This window comes from Rhineura floridana, chromosome 5, assembly GCF_030035675.1.
Source record: "Rhineura floridana isolate rRhiFlo1 chromosome 5, rRhiFlo1.hap2, whole genome shotgun sequence".
In the NCBI taxonomy this organism is placed as follows: domain Eukaryota; kingdom Metazoa; phylum Chordata; class Lepidosauria; order Squamata; family Rhineuridae; genus Rhineura; species Rhineura floridana.
In genome coordinates this window covers 91105057-91121183 of record NC_084484.1, presented here as the reverse complement: position 1 = coordinate 91121183, position 16127 = coordinate 91105057, and the positions used below count along the sequence as shown (strand labels likewise).

The 16127-nt window shown below is 41.2% G+C and overlaps 1 protein-coding gene across 3 annotated transcripts in view; it reads right to left on the bottom strand.

The window, feature by feature from the left end:
* Nucleotides 1–13648, bottom strand: part of USP9X (ubiquitin specific peptidase 9 X-linked) — a 164342-nt gene extending 150694 nt beyond the window's left edge. The window contains exons 1-2 of one of the 3 annotated variants that reach the window (XM_061627466.1): nucleotides 12485–13648; nucleotides 8764–8865 (exon numbers count right to left, since the gene is read on the bottom strand). The gene's annotated coding sequence lies outside the window, so the exon portion shown is untranslated. The remainder of the gene's footprint in view (nucleotides 1–8763; nucleotides 8866–12484) is intronic. The other 2 variants (XM_061627464.1, XM_061627467.1) reach the window with 2 other exon arrangements.
* Nucleotides 13649–16127: the final 2479 nt, after the last annotated feature.

Sequence of the window (16127 nt, the reverse complement as noted above, 5' to 3'; positions counted from 1 at the left end):
ACAAACAAAGTTTAGATTGCAATATCAACAAATGACACAGGACATATGCATAGAGTGGTATTCAGTGCTAGTCCTACTCAGAGTAGACCCACTGACATTAATACACACGACTCACTTAGGTCCATTAGTTTCAGTGAGTCTATTCTAAGTTGGTCTTAGCTGAGTACAACCTAAAGTCTCTGAAGAGATATCAGAGAATACGAGTTCATCTTCCAGTCGATATGAGAACATTTCTAATCTCCCACAAACGTCCACTTTAAAACAGGGAATTAAAAAGGAGAAAAACATCATAGATTTATTGCTTAAGTCCAATTTTGAAAAAACTGACACAATAGTATAGTACCAAATGTTGGTGGAACTGAGAACCTAGCCAGGGTGAAAGGCAGGAGGGCAAGTAATTTACTAGCAGTGTGTGCAACCTGAAATAGCAGTAAGTACGATCAGAGGTCCTTCACACTCTTTCACTCCCAGCCCTCTTTACAGTGCTGGGTAACCCTTCCTCAGCTAGTTAAATCTTCCATCCCTTACAATTCCCATGGTGACTGACCCCGTGCTGCTATTATGCTTCGCTTAAGAGCAGTTCCCTACAACTCCCCTTCACTGGAAAGCAGGTGAAAATGGTGAAAAGGGGGCTGGACTGCAGAAAAATGTTAATCTTTATCAGGAGCCTCCCCCTTCCTGCTATTCTGTTGATCAGTGACAGTATGTTGAGGAACATGAAAGATTTTGTAAGTGGCCAGAAGCAGTCCAGGTGATGCAGACCGCACACTTCTGAACAGAAGACAGAAAAAAGTCATGTTTCTTGGACACTATGCATACTGACCAGACAATGTTCATATTGCTCAGAGAATGTACAAAATTCAGCTGAGATATACACATTCCTCAAGGCCTGTTGGGAATTATGCATAATGGCCAGAATGTACAGTTCAGGTGATATATGCATTTTTCTCAAGGCCTGTTGGAGACTGTGCACAATAATCCCCTCTTCATGGAAGGTTAATGTGCACATTCTCCATGAGGTCTGGTGAATGTGCACAATGGCTAGTTATTATGCACATTAACCACTCAGCTTACATTCCCCTTAACATATATATTGCCAGTGCCAAAATCGCACTAAAGGATGTAAGATACCACACTAAAACTAAAGGTTAGCTAAAGCTGTAGAAGTGCTTGCTTGAGGTTTCAATTGAGAAACAAAAGCTTTAATCTGAATGTAAGCATGATTAAAACACATGCTGAATCTGAAATCTGACAGTTATTCATCTTTTAACATGCAACATTTATTACTACTGTAGATTATCAACAAGTTCAGTTAACTTGGATCGAAGAAAGTTTTACTAAATGTCCAAATAAATCTGGACTTGAGAGTGAATAAAATGAGACATAGTTCAAACATACAAAATGTGCCCATAACCACTTCCACAGATTTTTTTTCTCTTGTGGCATTATGACAATTTTTGATATATCTCCTGAAAATAAGGGAAGGGCCATAGAAGGTCCCAGGTTCAATCCCTGGGATCTCCAGCTAGGGCTGGAAGAGACCCCTGCCTGTAGAGCCACTGCCAGTCAGTGTAGACAATACTGAGCAAGATAGACCAATGGCTTCCTAAGGCAGCTTCCTATGTCCTACATAAATTACATTACAACTTTTAGGCAGGTTTGCTTACTTATTCCAAGATCTCTTACTAAATTACTAAAATTGTTTTGTTTTGTTGTATTATGTTATTCTTAATGCTGGTTAGGTATCATTTTATTGTTTAGTTTTTTAGATCTGTTGTTCTTTCTGTATCATTTCTGTATCATTTTGCTTTGTACATCGCCTAGAGCGGCTGATGGCCAGCCAAATAGATTAGATAGATAGATAGATAGATAGATAGATAGATAGATAGATAGATTGATAGATTGATAGATTGATAGATCATCAGGAGAAAATCAGAATCCCTTTCCGTATGTGAAGAGATCCAGACCTATTACCAGAACTCAATATGATTCTGGGATAGTCTATTCATGATATCCTTACAATTTCCTGGATTCCTATCAAGCAATGGAACAGAATATTCACCCAGCCCCCCATTATATGAAGATCATCTCTTTGTCTGTATCTGAGCATGCCCCAGTTTGCCTTACATCTACTTTAACAGCATTAAAATTAAAGTTGATGTAAGGCAAACTGGTTACCTGAATTTGCATTACATCCTCCATGGTAATTATTTAGTACTACAGTATATTATAATTTCAGAGAATTTTGCATTATTCTCATTTAAAGGTTTTGACAATAATAATACATAATTATGAACTTAATTTGGGGGGGTCACTTAATGTTAAGTTTGAACAACATTACCACTCTGCCTAAAAATTTTGTCCAAAATAAATTTCACATTATCATTTGGCCAGAAAAATATGTACCATAGTTGGGTTTTAAATGATAAAGCAATACTGTGCAGGATCACAACCATGTGTGCATGAAACATTTATTAATGTCAGTGAAGCTTAATGTTGTTTAATTGAGCACAAGATCACAATCTGAGGTTGCAATACGATAATCTGATAATTGTCTGACATAAAAATAATGAATATATACCACAGCAAAACACAACATTGAGTACACTTATGAAGTAAAAAAAAATAGAAAAGCATTTGTTCTCCGATTTAAGCTACTTCTGTATCATGCAGGATCAACACTGATATTACTAAATGAAAGCACAAGTTCATGAACAGAGATTGACAATAGGAAATACAAATTATCAAGTGGGAGTGAAGAACAAGCATTTCAGTGTAAAAGTAGGCAAGCTTGCCCTTCTTCCCAGTTACCAACTTAACGTGAGATCAGAAGCTTATTCTGCTAAGTCAAGACTGAAGAATATTTTAATTTGCTGGCCTATACAATTGCCCATTACAATATGGGCAACACACACAAACACATTTTTAAAAATCTAAATGTGGTGCAGTGGTTAGACAGCTGGGTTTCCATGCAGGGAAACCCAAGTTCAGTTCTCCATTCTGCCATGAGGCTCAATGAAAGTTGTTGGACAAGTCACTGTGTTAACCCAAACTACTTCACATAGTTGTGGTTAAGACTAATGAGCTGCTCAGAACACCTTGGAGAAAGAGTGGAATACAAATATAAAAAAGCTCTTCTATGCTGGATAGTGCCTGGGGTATATTTAGTCCAATAATCCAGCTCCTGAAATACAATTCCATGCTGCCTTGGGCTGATAGATCCTAAGTGTCCAACTGGCAGATGTGGAGGGAAAACCCAGCAAACAAAGCTGCACTTTCCTTGCATATCTGAGAGGGTGTCTCCCCATCCACCTGACAAGACATCAGGGAAACCCCTGCTTAGTAAGTTCTGTACCACATTCTTCACAGTGGCCTAGACACTTTTGGGACTCCTTACCTATGATGGCCCATTTAATTCAAGTTTTCTTGCTTTTAAAATGCAATTTTAAAATATCAAGTCATTTATGTTATTTAAGATTTTTATCTGCCTAACAACTAGACCTTTGGGCTGTGCCACCACAAATTTTAATCATGACTAAAAGTATTGCTTTTATAGTATCTGTGACTGAGTTGTCCATGGTTCTATTGTAAGCTACCCAGAATTTTGCTAATTTTGGATAACAAATGTACTGCTAACGCGCCGCCAAGAAATGACCAACTGGGAGTCTTGTCCATAGACCACCTTCACCCCCCAATGATTTCTCTAGTCTCCACCTTTGTCCCAGCTGGAAATGTTAGGAGAGTCTCTCCTGCTGTTTCTGAGCCAACAGTATCCCTCTCAGTGTGAAGGAAGAGGCATCCAGAGCATTTTTCCAAAAATTCCCTAGCCAGCTGGCTCTCTGGCAAGGATGCCTGAAAGCATACAAATTGCCTGCCCCAAATTATTTATGAATTGTAGTGAACTAAATGAAGGTCTCCTGAATAATGTTATCCTGTTGAATCTCAGAAAGTATATTCCCCAACACTGTACAGGACTCATCATTGTGGTGACAATATCCAGTGATTATTGTGAACTTTTAGAAACATTATAGTTGTAGAGCATGCAAATGTTGTCACAAGAGATCAAAACAGTAAAGACAGATTTGAGATTTTTAATAAGGATATAAGCCAGCCAGACTGAAGAGCAAGGCGAAAAAAGTGCTCCTCAAGTGAAGCATGAAAATGAACTAACACTCTGTGGGAGGGGCTTTCCTGAAATGACTGTTTTCCTCACAACTAAGTAACTTTTATTACTCTCCTCTGAATCCATTTCAATTTGTCTATAGCCTTCTTGAAGTATGGTATCCAGAACTAAACAGACTACACCAGATGAAGTCTGACTAGTGCAGAATAAAATGGATACTATAGTTTCTGTTAACTTGGAAACTATGGTTCTATAAATGCATTACCCTTTTTTTGCAGCCACATCATGCTATTGACTATGCTTGCAAAATCCTTTTCACATGTACTACTGCTAAACCAGAAAACAGCTCCTATCCTTTATCTGAGCTTTTTTTTGGGGGGGGGGGATAGACCTACGTATATCAACTTTGCATTTGTCTCTGTTGAATTTCATTTTTCTATTCTACCAAGGTAATTTAAACTTTATTCCTATCTTCTGAGGGGTCCACTACCCCTCCTATACCAGGCCACATCCCTGAAGCACCCCACTCAAAACTCAAAACTCGCCCCACAGTTGTACACAGTTCCCCTTTTGGAAGACGAATGAAGCACAATAACAGATCGGCAGCTTCACATTCTCTTTGTTGCCTATTAATATTTCATCATCTTTACTGAACAGTGGCCCTATAATTTACCTCCTCTTCCTTTGAATATACCTTAAAAAGACTTTTTTGTTCTTTCAGCATCGCTCATGACAATCAGCTCATTCCGAGGTTTAATTTTCCTGACACCACCTCTACAAGTTTAGACTATTCTTTGTATTCATCCTTGGTTACCTGTCCTTCCTTCCATTTCTTTATTATGACCCATTTTCAGCTCCTTCCTAAGCTTTTTTTGCACAGCTACATTGACTTTTGTAGATCTGTTTCTCTCTCTCACTGAAATTGTTTGCAACTGTGCCTTTAGTAACTCCATCTTTAAAAACTCCCACCCATCTTGGGCTCTTTTCCCCATTAGCATATCCTGCCATGGAATCCTACCTAGCATTTTTTGAGCATATTAAAATTAGCTTTCCTATAATCCAAGATACTTGAGGATGGTCACTTTTGGCTTTCTTCAAGATCATGATATTTTAACATTACAAGGTCACTTTTCTCCAGTTTCCACTTCTTTAATCTTATTGACCTACTCTTCCCTACAGGTTAAGATCAAGTCAAGGATAGCCAATCCCCTTGTTCCTCCACTTTCTGAAAGAGGAAGTTCTCAACAAAACATGTCAGAAATGTGTTGGCGATTCCATGTTTAGCAGAGTTTGTGTCCCAGTGGATATCAGAATAGTTGAAGACCTCCCTTATTACTAATTCTTGCTTCCCTGCAACATCTCTTATTGGTTTCAGGAAAGCATCATCCATATCCTCTTCTTGGTTCAGTGGTCTGTAACATATTCCACTAACAAAGCTACTTTTAATTCTTCATTTGTTTGTTTTTACATAGATGCTCTTTACAGCATTACACTGCTCTTCAATTTCTGTGCAAGTGCTCACATTTTTGACATACAACACTACTTCCTCTCAGTTTCTGTTGAATCTATTTTTAAGACCTTATATCCTTCATTTGCTATATTCCAAACATGCAAGTTGTCCTACACTCCTCAGTTATAAATATGAAGTCATATTTACATGGAATTCAAGATCATCTTATTTCCCAAAAGCTGTGCATTAATATCAAAAGCCTTAGAAATTCTGGATATCCTGTTTTACTGTGGGGTCTGCGAGACACTCTCTCAGTTTTTCCTGTACTTTTAATGCTAGACTTTGTGTTTACCTTGAGGCTATTGTTAAATTAAGGCACAAGATGAACTTACAACAGCATTTAAATAGGCAAATATTAGGGATAGATAATCAGCGAACAGGGTAGCAAATTTCAAAACTGAAGAGTTTTATGTCAGTTTCACTGCAGGCAACAGCTCTCCTAGCAGAACTTCTTCCTCTGTGCCCAACATCTATTGAACACACACTAACTATTCCTGCTGGTTTTTCATTAGTAGAAGTTTCTTCAGATGACCTGCTGCTGCTGCTTCTCTTTCTTGAACCTGAAAAACCCTCAAGCTAGACAACTGATACCTTCCTCCCTTTCTGGTTTATCACCAAGAATCCTTAGCCATGGACACTAAACCTGCTTTCTTGTAATTTTATTGCTACATTTTCTTGAACTGCCCTAGGCCCATATGTGGTCCTGCTCATTTCCATCATGAGTCATACATAAATCCATATCTTGAAAGCCATGTACCTTTTTGGTAGTTTCACACTTAGTAGCTAGAAACATAGATAATAAAGATAACCAAACTAGTCCCTATTATAATGAAGCCAAAGTAAATATAATTAAAGAATTCACATGTTTTTACCCTTACTTACCCATGCCTCTATTTCCCCCTTTTCTCTGTTTCTCTGTATCAGTTTTCATATTGTACGCCTCTTGGTAAAGAGACAAATACATATATACATATGTAACACAATGTGATGGAACAGCTTTCACACCAAAAAGTGCAAAAAAATATAGATTGCCATTCTAAGGTCAACCAAACAACACTACCCAGGCAAAAAGAAGCACGTGAGCTACTAGTTCAAAGCTAACAGTGCCTGTTCAAGTGCAAAATGGAAATGTGTGCTTGCAAATCAAAGCAGTCTACAATTCTTTCATGCTTTATTTTTGGCCTGGGCAACACCATTTCCCAAGCAAATCACCTGAGGAACTGTAGCTCCTGGTGGTCAATGACTTTTGACCTATCAGGCATTCCTTTCCATACAAAAGGAAAGTAATTCCAGAGGCCTCTAGGGCAGGAGTCCACAAATTTTGATGTGGATTAGGAGCTAGTCATCCCCAAGTCCTCTACATACGGCTGGGGTGGGAAGGAGAGCCAGAACAGGATATCACAGGATCAGTCCATAATCAGTCTGATTTTAATATGCCATCTATGACAGTGGATAGATTTGCACTTCTGAGGGTCTCTGTCAATCAAGCTAGCAACCTGTAGCAGTGATCAAGTTGATACGACTACATATTTTTGTCACCACAAATGGATATGATTAGGTTAATTTTTCATGAAGTTTTATCAAAGATCTAGAACACAGGAACCACAGACACATATACCTGTAGGCCTAGAAGATACTTGGAAGTTACAGTAGCATGTTTTTTTTGTTGAGACAAGAACATCCGCACACACAAGACATTCTCAATACATTAACTCATCCAAAGAATGGAACAGTTAATACGCTGATAAACTAAGCACTATCACTCAAACTATACAATAAAAAATCACAAAAAGGCCTGGACTGCTACCCACTCAGCCACAGCCACAAATATAACAAGATCTTTTCATCAAGCCCCACCACCAAAGGGGAAATAAATCTTAGCTGCAGGACAAGACAGGCTAGAAATCAAGACAAAAGCACGCAATTTGCAAAACAAAACATTGGAGGGAAATTTCATCACACCAAACGTTTTAAGGGAAATATCTTTTTTAAAAGAGAGTACTTGCTCAAGTAAAGCTTTTTCTAAGTTTGAAAAAATTAACTTATTTTAGATTGTTTAAATGTTTCCAAAAAAATTCCAGAGCTTTCTGAGCAAAACCCAGATTAATTGGTACAGAAATTATGCAAATATCAAAATATGGAAATGAGGGGGAAAGATTCAAGCATATTGTTCCTGAATTGTCTCTGGTCATGATGTTACCAGTGCAGCAAAGTGCTCAAAATAATGCATAGGCACAGTAACCACTATGTAATGATGCCATTGCAGGTCAGTCATGAAAGGTCTTGCAGAAAAGCAGGCAAAGCTGGGCCATGACAGGAGAACAAGAGTTCCACTTTTGCATTAGTATAATGATGCAACCAAAAACTGTAATTGAAAAAATATATTAATACCAACTGCCAGAAGACATAAATGTAGCAGCTCTGATAAACGTGGGCATACAAAATGACAATTTTACAATGCCAGTTACTTACACACTATAAACATGGATAAAGAATAAAAGCAGACAGGATATTGAACAAAAGACCCATAAAGTAAACATCAGACCACAGAAGGGCACAGGACACAACCGCTCTACATCAACACAAATACTTCACAAAACAGCTCTTTGCAAAAAAGCTACAGGATTGGGTTGTAGAAGGAAAAAATACAGAAAAGGCAGCATAAGCAGTAGGACAAAACTTTGAGAGAAAGGCTGGTAAATAAATAAACTTGGCATGTGGAACACATTTTGGAACATGGTAGGAGTATGATCTTGGGAATCACTTTTTGGCTTGATAGGTAATCCTACTTCTAAAGAAACGTTTTTTTAAAAATCCCAAATCTCATGACAAAGCAACCCAAACCACTTAAGGGGGGAGGAGGAGAGGCAGGAACCAGGTTCTAGTCCAGCCTTTCCCAACCAGTGGGCCACCAGATGTTGTTGGACCACAACTCCCATCAGCCTCAGCCAGCATTGCCAATGGTCAGGAAAGATGGGAATTGTGGTCCAACAACATCTGGTGGCCCACTAGTTGGGAAACACTGTCTAGTCACTTACTCCAACAGCTGACTAATGCAAATGCTGATATCCTACTTAGGCTGCAACCCTAAATTCATATACTTGAAAGTAAGCTTCATTAAAGGACTTACTTCCAAGTAAGTATATTTTGGATCCACATGTTAATTAGGCAGGCAAAGTCCCACTGACCTCAACTTGACTTGGAACTGTAAGTGTGCAAGCTGAGCATACATCTAAAATAGCAAAAGACAGAAATATTTGAATAGTCAAACCTGTATGCAGCCATACTCTTTCAGATATACTTTCCTTATAAAATAAGACATTTTAAAGCATACACTGTTTTAACATAAACACATAGTTCCTGTGGTAGTATGACACTCTTCAGGGTTTGACAACATAACGTGGTACACTAGAACAAAACTGTGATTATTCCCTAAAAGTTGTACATTAGCCTTTTTATAATAAAAATATCAAGCAGTTTTCAACTATCTTTAATAGTCAATATAAGAGGGAGCAAATATCCAAGACATGATGTTTTGTACCCAATTCAAAAACAGTCATTTCAATTATAGCTTTTAAAACGTCACTATCTAAAGCACCTTTCCTATTATCAGGAAAGTGTTCCCAGATGGCTTAAATAACATTAGCCCAGTCTAGTCAATACATGACTTGTTACTTTTTGGAAACAATTATGAAATTTCAAGCCTTTTGAAACAACTATGGGTGGTGATAATATAGGACCCTCTTCTTTTCCCCAGTAATTGTATCCATCTTTCTATTTCACAATGGTGCTCAAGGCAGATAAAGTGGCACTGTAATGTGAATACTGTATATAATAATGTTTATAAAGATGATGTTCTAACAAACAACACACTTTGTTCTTTTCTCATGGCTGGTTCTTTATGAAATTGCCTTCTGTAAGTGTAATAGGAAATATTTATTAGAAGGATAAATTCAGTAAGACACTGAACAGGCTGCAAGTGAACCAATGACAATGAGTAGCATACAAAAGATGTGTATGTTTTTGTCAAGACCTTTTTATGAAAGGCATAGGAGAGGGGAAATCATGTAAGTTAAAAAGATGAAGTAACCATTATTGCAGTCTAATAAGTATGTTTTTATAGCACGACCTAAACATTATTTGGAAACAAGCTCCATTGATTTTAAAGGGATATACATCCAAGCAAGTATGCTTAGCACTCTTTCTTGGAAGAAAGTCTCATTTCAAAATCAATGGAACTTGCTTCCATGTTTAGTATGAGTGTGTGGGTTAGCAATTTCCTCAACAAATTAACCTGCACCTTATTTCATGTCATATTGGTTGCCAGTTAATTTCTAGGTCCAGTTCAAGGTGCTCATGTTAGAGTTTAAAGTCCTAAATGACTTAGGTCCCAAATATCTGAAAGACCGCCTCCTTCCCTACAGACCCTGTCAGATGTTGAGATCAGCAGATGGGAGGGAGGTCTGGGGGTGGGTGGGAGAGGGCATTCTCTGTGGCAGCACCTAAGCTGTGGAACTCCCTCCCCACTGAGGTGTGTCTGGCAACTTTACTGTACAACATTCGGCAAATGCTGAAGATGCACCTCTTTACCCTGGCCTTTGACACCCAAGATGCATATTTTTAGGACCCAGTGATGTTGTTAAAGTTGTTTTTAATTATGTGTTTAAAATTGTTGCAACCCACCCTAGGACCTTCGGGTGAAAAGCAGGTAATAAATTCTAATAATAATAATAATAATAATAATATAATTTCCTTCAAAACAATCCATAAATGTCAGTGATAAACCACCCTACCTCCAGATGTGATGGAAAGTACTTTTGATATTCTGATAACTAGTTGCATCTAATTTTCAAAATAATGTTCTTACCCACTTTATAAAAAAGGGTTTCTTAAAAAGTAGACTAAGAGAACATTCCACCAAGCGAGCAACAAGACCAACAAGAAATTCTTAAAGCTGCTTGTTGCAGCTGCTGTTGGTAATTGTAATTCAGTAATTTGTTTTGTGTTTCTCAAGGTTTGTGGGGGGAGGGGGTTGGTAGATTTAATGAATTTTTATCTATTTCCCTTGTAAATCACCCTGTGACTTGTGCAAAGGGCGATATATAAATCACCTAAATAAATAAAATCTGCATAACATGTCTAAGTTTTATTCACAAGTTTCTGAGGTGGTATGTATATTATTAAAACTCCAGTCCAGAACTCACTTCGCTAAGTTTTAAATGGTTTTAATATTATAGTTGGTTTAATTACATTTTAATTGTAACTTCTCTATGTTTTATTTATATGTTTTTAACTGTAATTGTTTTAATTTTTGTAAGTTCCCTTGAGTCCCAGTTCTGGGGAAAAGGTGGGATATAAATGAATAAAATAATAACAATAACTCATTCTTCCAAATATTTCTTTCTAGTTATAGAACATGATGTAACACAAATGAGAAAAGCTAAGTACAAACTGTTTAGAACACATGTGCAAGCATAAGTTGCATTAATTGTACTATACAAAGCCTGGATGGACTGAAGCAATATTTCAACCATATCTCTGCATAGCAGATACTGACAACTGATAGAACCACACACCCCACATCTACATCAGTACAGAAGTCCGTCCAAACATAATTTGTATCTGTATCATACCGGTCAAATCTAAAGTGTCCTGAAAATCCTAACATGTATTCTTTACTGCATATGTAATCCAATCCTTTGCATGTTTCTTCAGAAGTCCCACTGAATTCAGTGGGCCTTACATCACAAGCATATGTAAGTTGAACCCTTCAATTTCCTTTATGTACATTTAGTACATGTTTTGTGCATGTTTTTAAAATAACCTCTCCACAGCAACATTAAAACAAAATATATCAAGTACTATTGCTATGACTGTACAACTCTTCCTAAAAATCAATGGTAGCTCTGCTAATTTTATCAAGGCAAAACTGCAGCCTAAAAATGCTTAAGTATCTCACAAAGCAACCCTGTGTTCAGACAGCCAGTATGATGATTATCTAGGAGATAGTGTTTTTCCCCGAGTTTGCAAAAAAAAAAAAAAAGTTTAAAAACATCAAACTAGACAATGTGAATTATAATGCAGATTTCAAACAATAAGTAAACTATGAGGTTACAGAGTACCAGAACTACATGAAGAACCAGAACACAATCTTTTGGAACCTAAAGGAGAAAGGATATTGAATTCTGAAGGTTTATCCTACAATGAGGGCCTTACTGGAAACCAAGAGTGCAGCCATGACACAGCCCACCTGCACCCATGACAATAATGTTTACAACGAAGGCGAAAGCGTTGGGCCTGGTACTTTGAGACCGGATTTAAAAAGAAAGAGCTTGAGCAGGGCCTTATTTCCTGGCGTAGGCCAAGCCTACCCGATTCCAATCACTCCACCTCAGTAATGGCGTTTGGTGTGAAGTGAAACGAGAATCAAAAGGAACTAGATGTCGGCAGAACCCATGCCAGAAAATCCTTTACTCTCTGCTTTCCAAAATTTCCCGGCTACTTAAGAAAGCATCAGCCAAGTAGCCGGCCAGCTCTGCAGGTCATGTTCCCCCTCCCAGGGACTGCGGACACGGGGTGTGCGCGCCCCATTCTCCCGCAAGGCCCAGGACAGGCCGGGCAGAGAGAATGAGGAGTCGTCAGCCATTTTCCCTTCTCACTCCAAAACGCACGCACGAACATTCGTTTCACACCCCAAGCTACATTAACACACGCATGAACAGACACACACACCCCGAGGTCCCCACCCCCACCCCCACCCCCAGGTTCAATCCTTGTCTTCCCACAGAGTAATCCCCCTTACTTCCCCCGACCGGCCACAGCAACACCAACCCCTTTCCCGACTCGCTCACCCCCATACAGCGCCCCCCGTTTCCGCTTCTGGTCCTCGCGGTAGTGCCGAGGCCCGCTCCGCTCCCGGGCGCCGCCGCCGCCGCCGGTTCTGTTGGCGATGAGGGGAGGAGGAGGAGGCTGCAGCGGGTGTGGCTGAAGAGTTTTTCATCCCAGGCGGCTGCAGCCGCAGCAACCAGCGAGGCTGTGTCTCATGCCGGGCAGAAGTCGAATTGTTTGTACTACTGCTGCTTCTACTCGTGAAGCCGGTTTAACCTACCGCAAGCGCTGCAGGGAGCCGCCCGTCCTGTCACGAACCTGGCCGGCTTTTCCTTTCCTTTTCGCGTCACCAGCTGTTTGGTGCCGCCGCTTCCCCGCGACGGCCGCAGTGTTAATGTTCAATAGCAAGGCCCGAGCCTGCGCTCTTTCTTGCCTGGAAGTCCGGCTGGGCTGGGCCTGCGTGCTCTGTTCCTCCTAGCCCGGAGGAATCAGCTATGCTCAGTGCCTGGAGAATGGCACGGGAATTGGAGGAGGGAGCTCTATTCGGCGAGGCCAGATGCGGGAAGGCAACGAAGGAAAGCCCAGCTGCTGAAGAAAAAGATAGCCGTGGTGGGAACAGGAGCAAAGTCGCGTCGGTGGCGGAGACGGAGCGTCTGTGTCCCGGGCAATATGGCGGCTCTAACAGGGCTCTGCCAGCAGCAGCAGCGGCGGCGGCGCAGACTCCGACTCAACGCAGCGGCGCCGGCCCCGTCACCCAAACAGCATCCGCGGCGGCGAGCGTGACCCCCTCCTTTTCCTGCGTGTCAGTCAGTCACTCCCACTGCCCCCTTCAGTGTTCCGAGACAGAGCAGGCACCAGTTTAAGCCTTCCCTTGTAAGGTGGCGGGTGGTAGAATTGAGGTCGCTACTGTTGTGCAGTGGTGGTGACGGGGGGGGGGTTCTCCCTGATGGGGGGGTGTCAGGCGGGGGAGGGGCCGGGTTGGAGCGGCGACAGCGTTGATGGGAGACGGACGATGACGGCGTCCGAACGGGGCCCGTTTTAGCTGGGCCAGGCCGCGCTCACTGAGGCGGGTGGTTGCACGGCCGTTTCATTTCGGTTGGGCTCCGTTTTGGCTCCATTGTGACCCGCGGTGCGAAGAGCGCCGCCGCGGAGAGCCCGGATAATGACGTCACCTTTCGTGTTGGGGGGGATAGAAACAGAATTGATCCTCCCCTTCCTTTCCCTCAGTCCCAGGGGCCAGCCAAAGGCTGATGCGTGGGTGGGGCGGGAACTAGAGGAATTACTGCCAGGCTGGTGAGAAGAAAGGGAACTGATATTTGAATGCAGCGGTTAAAACTGGGAAAACTGAGCAAAGCCCTTGGAAGGTGTCAGGGTATTATCAAGTGTAGTGTCCTCTCACTGTGCGGCTTGCATAGGCAGACACTGCGCATCATTATCACCAGAGGAAACTAGTCTGCACCCCTTTCTCGTCTGGACAAAACCACCGGAAATAGCACAGAGGAGAACTGAAGTAATGCTGGGTGTGAAGAGCCCCGAGTAGTGTTGTTTCTGTGTTCTGCCAGATTTAGAAGATACATCTTCTCTTTATTGTCATTTCTGGTAGTCAATAATAAGTAGTGATATGTCTTCCTCAGCCTGGCAAAATGCATAGATATCACCACAGTACCCAGCACCATTTATTCCACAGATTAGACTTGTCAAAATAATTTGTATATGTACCAACTCACATTTCATTGTTAGCCTTATTCTTTTGGCTTTACACCACAACCATTGCTTTCTGTCATCTTTTCCCAGCTGGATACTTTTCATTCTCTAAGGCACTTTCATTTTATTTTGTTGTTGTGTTCCTGGACGTGTGTTGGAATGAAAGGCAGTGAACTAGCTGCCAGGATGGTGTCTTGCTAGTAGGAATGCAAACACAGAGATTCCATTCAGTGATTTTATCCAATCTTTAAGTCTAACCTGAAGGGAGCCTTTGGGAAAGCTGATACAGCTCTAGTGAGATGTGAATCAAGAACTACAAGCAGGAAGTTGTGTCTTTTAAGAATTGTACCTGGCATCCATACTCACCAGTATCTACTGGAGAGTAAAGTACCACCACTATGCATGCCTTGTAGTGTTCCCTTAACTGTTAAATGTGTCTGTGTTTCTCAACTAGGGTTGCCAGGTCCATGGCCTGAGACTGATCCTGTATCTTTAGGAGAAGAGAAAGTCAGCCAAGTGCAGGTGTTCTTGCAACTCTGTAATGGGAAAAACCACAAGGTGGAATTCTTTCTTTCCCTTGCATAACTGTTAAAGATACAGAAGACCTCTTGGAGGCTGGGCCTGGCAACCAAGAGGTCTTCTGTATCTTTAAAAGTTGTGCAGGGGAAAGGGAGAATTCCACCTTGTGGTTTTTCCCATTACAGAGTTGCAAGAACACCTCCACTTGGCTGACTTTCTCTTCTCCTAAAGATACAGGATCAGTCTCAGACCAGGAACCTGGCAACCCTAATGGGGACTGACTTCAAGGCCAAGAGTGGGAAACCTGGGGCCCTCCTACTCAGGTTCCTAATTTCTGTCCATAGTGGCTGGGTTGATGTTGCAGTGAAACAACAGCTGGAGGGCCACAGGTTCCCCACCCTGGCTCTAAGCAAACCTCTTTATTATATTTATTATATTTTTATTGGCCACAATTCAGCACAAAGTCAAGCACACTTATTTCCATTGAAATCAGTAAGCAAAAGCATTACTAATGGGGTTAGACCATGGCTTTCTTGCTTTTTGCAGCATGCTGTGTGTAATACATCCAATACTCTATTTTCCCTAGTTTGTGTGAGCTGGTGAACCTCTAATGGTTGTTGGGCTCCTGTTCCCATCAACCCCAGCTTGCATGGCCAGTGGTTAAGCCTGATGAGGATTGGAGTCCACTAGCATCTAGAGGGCCCCAGGTTTCCCATCCCTGTTTTACACAATGTGGGATAAAAGCAAGTAATTGACCAGTGCAGTAGAGCAGTGATGAGGAACTGTGGCTCTGCAGCAGCCTTTCCCAACCAGTGTGCCTCCAGATCTTGTTGGACCACAATTCCCATCTTTCCTGGCCATTGGCAATGCTGGCTGAGGCTGATGGGAGTTGTGATCCAACAGCATCTGTTTGGGAAAGGCTGCTCTACAGTGATTAGAGTACAGTTCCCATAATCCCTGGTCATTGGCAGAGCTTGGAAAAGTTACTTTTTTGAACTACAACTCCCATCAGCCCCAGCCAGCATGGCCACTGGATTGGGATGATGGGAGCTGTAGTTCAAAAAAGTAACTTTTCCAAGCTCTGGTCATTGGCTACGCAGGCTGGGGCTGATGGAGTCCATTAATATCTGGAGAGCCACAGGTTCCCATCCCTATAGTAGAGGCTGACAGCCCACTCCCATAGATGGTATTTCTGCTCCCAGCTGTTAAAAGAGGCACTGTATGAGTTAAGAAATCATAACCCTATTTGTTCTTCTACCTAGACATCTGACTTCATATGATGCTATATACTTCACTACCATCTCCCCATTACTTACATTTTTATTCCTTTCCAATTTTACTGTCCTTTATCAAACCTTCAGACTCCAACAGCATGCCACGTGCTAACTTACCATAATTTTCAGCCATCAAACAGTTAATTGATGTAGGGTTTGACATCTGGTA